Consider the following 8,187-nt stretch of genomic DNA (forward strand, 5'->3'; position numbering starts at 1 on the left):
TGAATAACTGCAGTCGATTCACACTACAGCTGCTGTGCAAGGCATAAACAAAGAATAAATGCATGTTTTTCCTATTGATGGTAAACCATTCCCTCTGGACTTATGAGCCTCGTATTTTTCCTACATTAGTGTGTGTTTCATGTACACAACTATAAAACTGTTAATAGAAAGCATCACCTTTTGGCCATAAAGACTCGCTGTTGGTACTTTTATCACCTTTTGGCATTAAAGAAATGCTGTTTCTTAGTTCAAGCCCATAAATTCACAATACAGAAAAATATGAGGCCTGTTGCTGCTTTTCCTCTTTCTTTATTGGGCTACACCTTTTGTTCCATTTAACAAACTTTCTTCCCACAACAGGAATCGTAATTTTCTGCATCAGTGAGATATGTGTTCAAGGGCAAAGACAGATTAGAATAACTTCCAATGTACAGGTGAAACTCAAAAAATTAGAATATTGTGCAAAGTTCATTTATTTCAGTAATGCAACTTAAAATGTGAAACTAATATATGAGATAGACTCATTACATGCAAGGTGAGGTATTTCAAGCCTTTATTTGTTATAATTTGGATGATTATGTCTTATAGCTTATGAAACCCCAAAGTCACAATCTTGAGGTACCCTTTGCTCAGGGGATATGTATTAATTAGCTGACTAGAGTGTGACACTTTGAGCCTAGAATATTGAACCTTTTCACAAAATTCAAATTTTAGGCTGCATTAATGCAATTCCTTTTAATTTGCATTACTGAAATAAATGGACTTTTTCGCGATATTCAAATTTTTCAAGTTTCACCTGTATTTTAGACATAGCACATATTTCATGGAAGCCTAATGAACATCCAAGCTAAAAACTAGGTGATCGTGTTTGGCCTTGAATCATAGACACAAATATGCACTGAGGCAATACCAGCTTTCTTACATGAACTTTGATGGAGATTTATCAAACCGATGTAAAGAAAAAGTGGCTTAGTATTGTCACTCTCTAGTGTGGGAGCGAAACCCCCACACCAAACATAGGAGGGAAAGGGAAAAGGTAATAAGGCCTGAAAACTAGTGAAGGAAGATGGACACCTCCTAGTGAAAACCCTAATCAAAGCCCTGACTGATTACCAGTATGAACAGACCCCAGAGGTAGGTGAGTTCATACACAGGAATACCTAAAGTCCTATCTAACCCTAAAGGTACTAATGACAGGAATGAGATATCCTGTTCCTCCAAAAGGAAGGATGAACGGGAGTCTCCCTAAGGCCTAATACAAAACAACAAAGAAATGCAACACACAGAAAAGCCAAAATACAAAGGGAAAGGTAACACTTCCAACTTCCAAGAAGCTATGGCAGCACCAGGAACTCAGCCGAGATCCAAACACCAGCTATCCACAGGTCCAACTGAAGCTATAAACCTCACAGGATTGTGGGAGAGACAACTATAAATAGGGAAAGTTAAATGACCACAATAGCAACACCTGGAGGTTAAGGGTATGGCCAGTACCAGAAACAACACAGACGCCTATTGATCCACAAGGTAAACATGTCAAACCAAACCACGTGTTGCCAGTCTCAAAGATCTCCTGCCGCTCACTGTCGTGGGGACGTCCATATGTCTCAGTACGTCCATGACAAGTAGCCCATAGAACCCAATCAGATTCCACCTTTTATTTTCCAAAGGAGCTCTGAAAAATAAAAGGTGAAATCTGATTGGTTGCTACCGGCAACTAAAAGTTTTCCTTTACACCAGTTTTGATAGATCTTCCTCTTTGTCTCTAACCCCTAGATACGGATTGCCATGGTAAAGCCTAGCGAAAGAGCTAACTCATTCTGTCCTGAATGAAAAGCAACCTCCATACATCATGGTCAGAAGATATACAGAAATATCTAGAAAGTTTACAACAGTAATAAAAGACCGTATCCTCTTGGATGCCATTCCCTGGTAGCCATTGTAGATACTTTGTGAAACTAGTATAAATTAGTTCTCTATAACAGCTCATGTGTGTGAGACTTAGGGGCTTATTCACGTCAGTGATTCACATCTATGTGCCACCCATGTTCACCACATGGATCCATTGAATTTAACATGTTTATTTGTTTTTCCGTACAGCACTTTGGACCAAACACGCATCTTCAAGTCTATGGGTCAATGAAAATCTATTTTCTGCCCTTTTCACTGGTCCACTGCTGAAAGTAGATTTTTTTGCACAAACAGATTTTAACATCCTGAAGTATGTCACATTTCCAAGATGGCGAAGAAAGCGAATCCACGCCCCCTCAAGAGCGCGAAACTAGCGAATACGCCCCAGAAGCGGGAAAACTCAGCAACTCCCCCTCAAAGGCGCAAAGATGTCGAACACGCCCCTCTGGGAGCAGGAAAAATAGAGACTGCCCCCAGTGAACTCTCCATTGTGGACCGAGGAGATAAAGACTCCACCCTCCGGGCTGCACCCCTAGAACTGGTCGTTTGCTGGATGGAAGAGGTCGCCAAGATGGCATTTCCCCAACCCAAGTGGAGCCAGATGATGTTCGGAGACGATCCAGTCTACCCAGAGCACCCACCGGAGATCCAGGTCTCCCAAGTCTCAAAGAAGAGTGGGCCCTCTGCGTTTGCTACCACCCCGGAGGCTGTGGATTCCTCCCTGGCCAAGAAAGATATTCCGCCTACCTTGCCCAGCATTCCGGAGGAGGCCGTCGCTGAAGTCCTGGCGACTGATGTCAAGAGCCCGGATATGTTGGAGTTCCCGGAGGCCATGGATCCCTCCGCCAAGTCAATCACTTCCGCGGAAGAAGACGTGCCTATAAAGATGGAAGTAGACGTCTTGCCTGTTCCCGCGGAGGACGCCGCTGACGTCGCTACTCCAGCCAGTAACCAGTCGCTGTCTGAGACAAAGATGGCACCCCCAGATGGCACCCAGGAGGCACCGGAATCGGCCGCCTGGCCGCAACCAAAGGTAGGAGCTGCCGCGCTCCCTGAGGCCCAGGCCCGGTCCGTGTCCACCCCTGCACCGCGTCCAAAGACCCCAGCACCTGTCACCAGGCCTAGGCCTGCACCGCCACAACCACCTACTGGTGCGGCGGAGGCGGCTGGTGATTCCACTCCGCCGCCCAAGTTACGGAGCTTGAACCCCGATGTCCCACATGAGATAACTGCTTTTGCCTAGACCGCCTGGGAATACAAATCAGCGGTCGAGGAATGGGTGAAGCAGGTCATTGACGATCCCCAACCAGGAGACCCCAAGCTAACCAGAAGAACCGGGACTGTTCTGTGGTTCTCTGTGGAGCGGGGAGTCGGGTTCCTGCAGGACAATTACTCAGGCACCGAGGTCTTGTAGGCCAACGCTCCGTTAAGAGGCACTACCTGCCTCAGGCCAGACACAATCTCTATGCGGGGGACAAAATAGAGTATACCCCCATGCGGTCCATGCAAGGACTCTTTGCGGCCGGTGTCACTTTATTGGACAAACCGCTTACTCCTGCCGTCACCCCAGAGACCTGGCAGGAGGATCCAGGCTCTGTTGGCAGGATCAGATGTCTCCAGGAAGCCCCGGATGGCCACCTGCAGTTCAAAGAGAAGCCTCAACCTGTACCGTTGATACCTGATTTGTCACCACCACCAATCCTGAGGGTAGGGCAGATTAACAATTCTGTCTTGACCTTCAATCCTAAGATCCAGCCCTACCTTGGCCCACCATATTTGCTGCCCTGGAAGCAGCCCCAGGCAGCTGCTCCAGTTCTTCCTGAACCCCTGCAGCCAGAAGTTCTCCCACCTCCTGTATTGGCTGTGGATCCCGGGCTACGGCGTGTTACCGCTGCCTTTTCAAAATTGTCCTCTCAACAAGTCCCTACGGCTACCAGTAGAGGCCAGTGGCGCACTACTACCAACGCCACAATGAGCTATCATCAGAGGCAGGAACAACCTCTGATGAGGTTCAGCAGCTCCAGTAGTGACGAGCAGCTGGACACCTTCCTCTAAGGTGTCCCTTACTACAAAATCATCAGTGACATTCTGGGAGCCACGCCATGGACTGATTACCTGACGGGTGAGGACCTGTTTGGCCTTTGTGTGCAATGTTAATGTTTTATGTTCCAGGTTGCCAGTGTTGTCCTCATCCAGATGGTCATGTCAGTTAGGACTCCCCCCATCAGCACTTAACCCCCTCATGTCCAAGTTAACTGTTTTATCCCCTTTCTCAGGTTACCTGATAGCATGCTGCTATTATATGACATTTTAACCCGTTGGATTACTTTTATCAGTTTCCAGAGGATTCTACAACTTCAAGCACTTCCAGGAATAAAGACTCGCCTATCCTTGCCTTAATAAATTGCACTTTATTATATAAAATGTTTTATTGCAACATAAAAGCTTGCACTCAAATCCTCCTGCTATTTAATAATTTTGCACTATTGTACCAGTTTACAAATTTGTAACGTTCAAGATAACATGCCCATTGTGTGTATTAACCTTCTAGGTGCCGCAATGTGAATTTATGCACTGTTTGTCACTGATTGCACTTAACCATTGCACTTAACAAAAATGTAGCAATTTACTTAAAGTGTGCCTTTTTACAGCTCTTGTTCTCTTCACCTTTATACGGACTGTCTTCATATGGACATTGAATACTAATGGCCTACACCCGGGTAGGACCAAGTGGTAAGTCCAGGCAGATCCAGTTACTTCACAGGTACCCCTGCTGCTTCGGGAATCGTTAGAAGCCCTAGGCTGCTCCTTCCTGCTTGTTTAATGTTCCGGATTGTTCCCATCCGGAAGTGTCTCATTTCCAGGAGTGCACAGGATTAAAGGCCCTCCTCCTGTGACTTGCCAGAAGATACGGAGACGATAAATGCCTCCCCTTCTGAGCTTTTGCCTAAGGTAAGGCGCCTCAAGCCTTAGAGCCATACTTTAGCTTCCTCTTAGTCATCATAGTGATCGTGCTACAAACCAAATTTCTTCAGGCTATGGTGCAGGGAAGGGAATACAGGATAAAGCCACCCTTCTATTTGCGGGCATTCCATTACATAATGGTGGGATTACAGAGTAAAGACACCCCCATGCTTTCTGTGATATTGGTGGACGATATACAAAGTCAGTCAGTAAAGGTTTTGCTTTGTGCAGTATTTAGGTTACCTGGTTATACCAAGAGAAGGAAACTGTGTGTTGGACACCTTACTCTAGCGGGCAGGAACCTCGAGAAAGCCGTTCTATGTTTTGTCTATGTATGTCATTATATGTAAATTGACGCAGCACTTTGTATTTTATTGGGTACCTAGAGCTGATTTCCTCACCCGCCTAATGTACGCCGAGGACGGCTTCACTTAAAGTAAAGGGGTATTTAACATACTGAAGTATGTCACTAAACTTCTGTTTCCCTGCTACATCATGTCAGGTGTATATGGGTATTACCATCTTGTGTGATCCTACAATGCATTCATTGTTATATGTATTTTCCAGGCCTGTGTAATGTATTTGCTGTAATTTTCATGTACACCAGCAGGTGGCAGCAATATGTTTAGCAGTCCATAGCCAGTTTAGTATCTCTAGCCTGGAATAGTCCATTCCAGCCTAGTCTCCCCTGTGTGAGCAGAAGTGGGATGTTCCCATGTCCTGTCTCATGAGGAGGAGAAGGAAGCTAGTGAGTGTGTACCAGCCCCCTCCTTGGGGAAGGCTGTGTTGGTAGGAGCTCCCAAACACAGGGATCCCAACCTAGGATCCAAGCCTCGGCTGAGGCCCAGGATCACTCTTCCCGGCCTGAGTCATCTACCTCAGCTGGTTGACAAGCAAGCAGCCCTCCAGAACTATAGATCTCCAGGAAGACCCATCATACCCTGCGAGCAGTCCTGTGAGTACTTATCCAAAGACCAGGAGAAGCCAAATTCCTCCTTCAGCTAGTCAGGCCCATATCAAGCAGACTACAGACAGAGCAGAAGACAGATACCGGCCAGATCTACTAGGCATATGACAAGAAGCAGAATATATATATTAATTCCTGCCACATATTGCCAATACCTGCTGGGACCCAAGACTATTGCTGTATCTTGTATGGATTCAAAGCTGTATTAAGTAAAGACAAGTTGGACCATATTTCCTGCCTGGATTGCATTCATTCCTCAATTACTCCTACTGACCAGACTCAACTTTATTGCATGTGAGCCAGGATCCAGGAGTCCAGCCGTACCAAGGTAGGAGACACCGTTGGCACAATACCTACTACACAGAGACATTATCCCCCTCTGGCATTCCTCACCTGGTACCTGAGTTATTACATCTTAAAGGGCCCTGCTACAGTACCTGCGCAAGCTGCAATTGGCGTCACGAACTAAAAACTATTAATATTGCGCCAGTGTGCATCTGCCCCATTCCGGCTTACTGCAAGATCAGAGACACATCGGGACCTTTGTGGATGCAAAACTTGGATGCAACATCGTCTGAGTATTTGTGTCCACAAAACAGACACATAGTGGGTATTTATCATGCAGATAATATTTAAAGTATGTTTTGCTTGAGCCTACATTGGAGTACTTTGTGCCAAATTTAACAAATGCCAGATGTTGTTTGTTAAATTTGGCACCTCTATAAACTAAGATATATATATATATATTACAGTCAGGTCCATAAATATTGGGACATCGACACAATTCTAACATTTTTGGCTCTATACACTACCAGAATGGATTTGAAATGAAACTAACAAGATGTGCTTTAACTGCAGACTGTCAGCTTTAATTTGAGGGTATGTTCATCCAAATCAGGTGAACGGTGTAAGAATTACAACAGTTTGCATATGTGCCTCCCACTTGTTAAGGAACCGAAAGTAATGGGACAGAATAATAATCATAAATCAAACTTTCACTTTTTAATACTTGGTTGCAAATCCTTTGCAGTCAATTACAGCCTGAAGTCTGGTACGCATTGACATCACCAGATGCTGGGTTCCATCCCTGGTGATGCTCTGCCAGGCCTCTACTGCAACTGTCTTCAGTTCCTGCTTGTTCTTGAGGCATTTTCCCTTCAGTTTTGTCTTCAGCAAGTGAAATGCATGCTCAATCGGATTCAGGTCAGGTGATTGACTTGGCCATTGCATAACATTCCACTTCTTTCCCTTAAAAAACTCTTTGGTTACTTTTGCAGTATGCTTTGGGTCATTGTCCATCTGTACTGTGAAGCACCATCCAATGAGTTCTGAAGCATTTGGCTGAATATGAGCAGATAATATTGCCCGAAACACTTCAGAATTCATCCTGCTGCTTTTGTCAGCAGTCACATCATCAATAAATAAAGAGAACCAGTTCCATTGGCAGCCATACATGCCCATGCCATGAAACTACCACCACCATGCTTAACTGATGAGGTGGTATGCTTAGGATCAGGAGCAGTTCCTTTCCTTCTCCATACTCTTCTCTTCCCATCACTCTGGTACAGGTTGATCTTGGTCTCATCTGTCCATAGGATGTTGTTCCAGAACTGTGAAGGCTTTTTTAGATGTCGTTTGGCAAACTCTTATCTGGCCTTCCTGTTTTTCAGGCTCACCAATGGTTTACATCTTGTGGGGAACCCTCTGTATTCACTCTGGTAATGAGGGAATAGCACACACCTGGCCATGGAACAGCTGAGAAGCCAATTGTCCCATTACTTTTGGTTCCTTAACAAGTGGGAGGCACATATGCAAACTGTTGTACACCGTTCATCTGATTTGGATGTAAATACCCTCAAATTAAAGCTGACAGTCTGCAGTTAAAGCACATCTTGTTTGTTTCATTTCAAATCCATTATGGTGGTGTATAGAGCCAAAAATGCTAGAATTGTGTCGATGTCCCAATATTTATGGAGCTGACTATATATATATATATATGACACAGTGAGGGGTTTTGGCTGGGAAGGCAGTTTTTTTCTTCCCAACATGTGTGGCTGGGCTAGTTTCCAATCAGGTGAGGTCCAATACCGGACCGGAGTTTACGTTTTGGCAGCACCTGGCTGTCCTTAAATAGGCAGCTGGGTTCAACAGCTGAGTCTCTGTGTTGGGATCTGGGAGCCTTGTGTCTGGATCAAGGCTTGCTACTTGTTTGGCATGGAAACAGGTTGGTGCCGCTATGGTCAAGGACTCTTTAAGGCGGAATTGCCGCATGGTGTGAATTAGCACCAACAACGCAAGGTGACTTTTTGTTTGAATATGACTGTTTGTTTTGTCACTTGCCTAAC

This window comes from Bufo bufo, chromosome 2, assembly GCF_905171765.1.
Source record: "Bufo bufo chromosome 2, aBufBuf1.1, whole genome shotgun sequence".
Taxonomy (NCBI): Eukaryota; Metazoa; Chordata; class Amphibia; order Anura; family Bufonidae; genus Bufo; species Bufo bufo.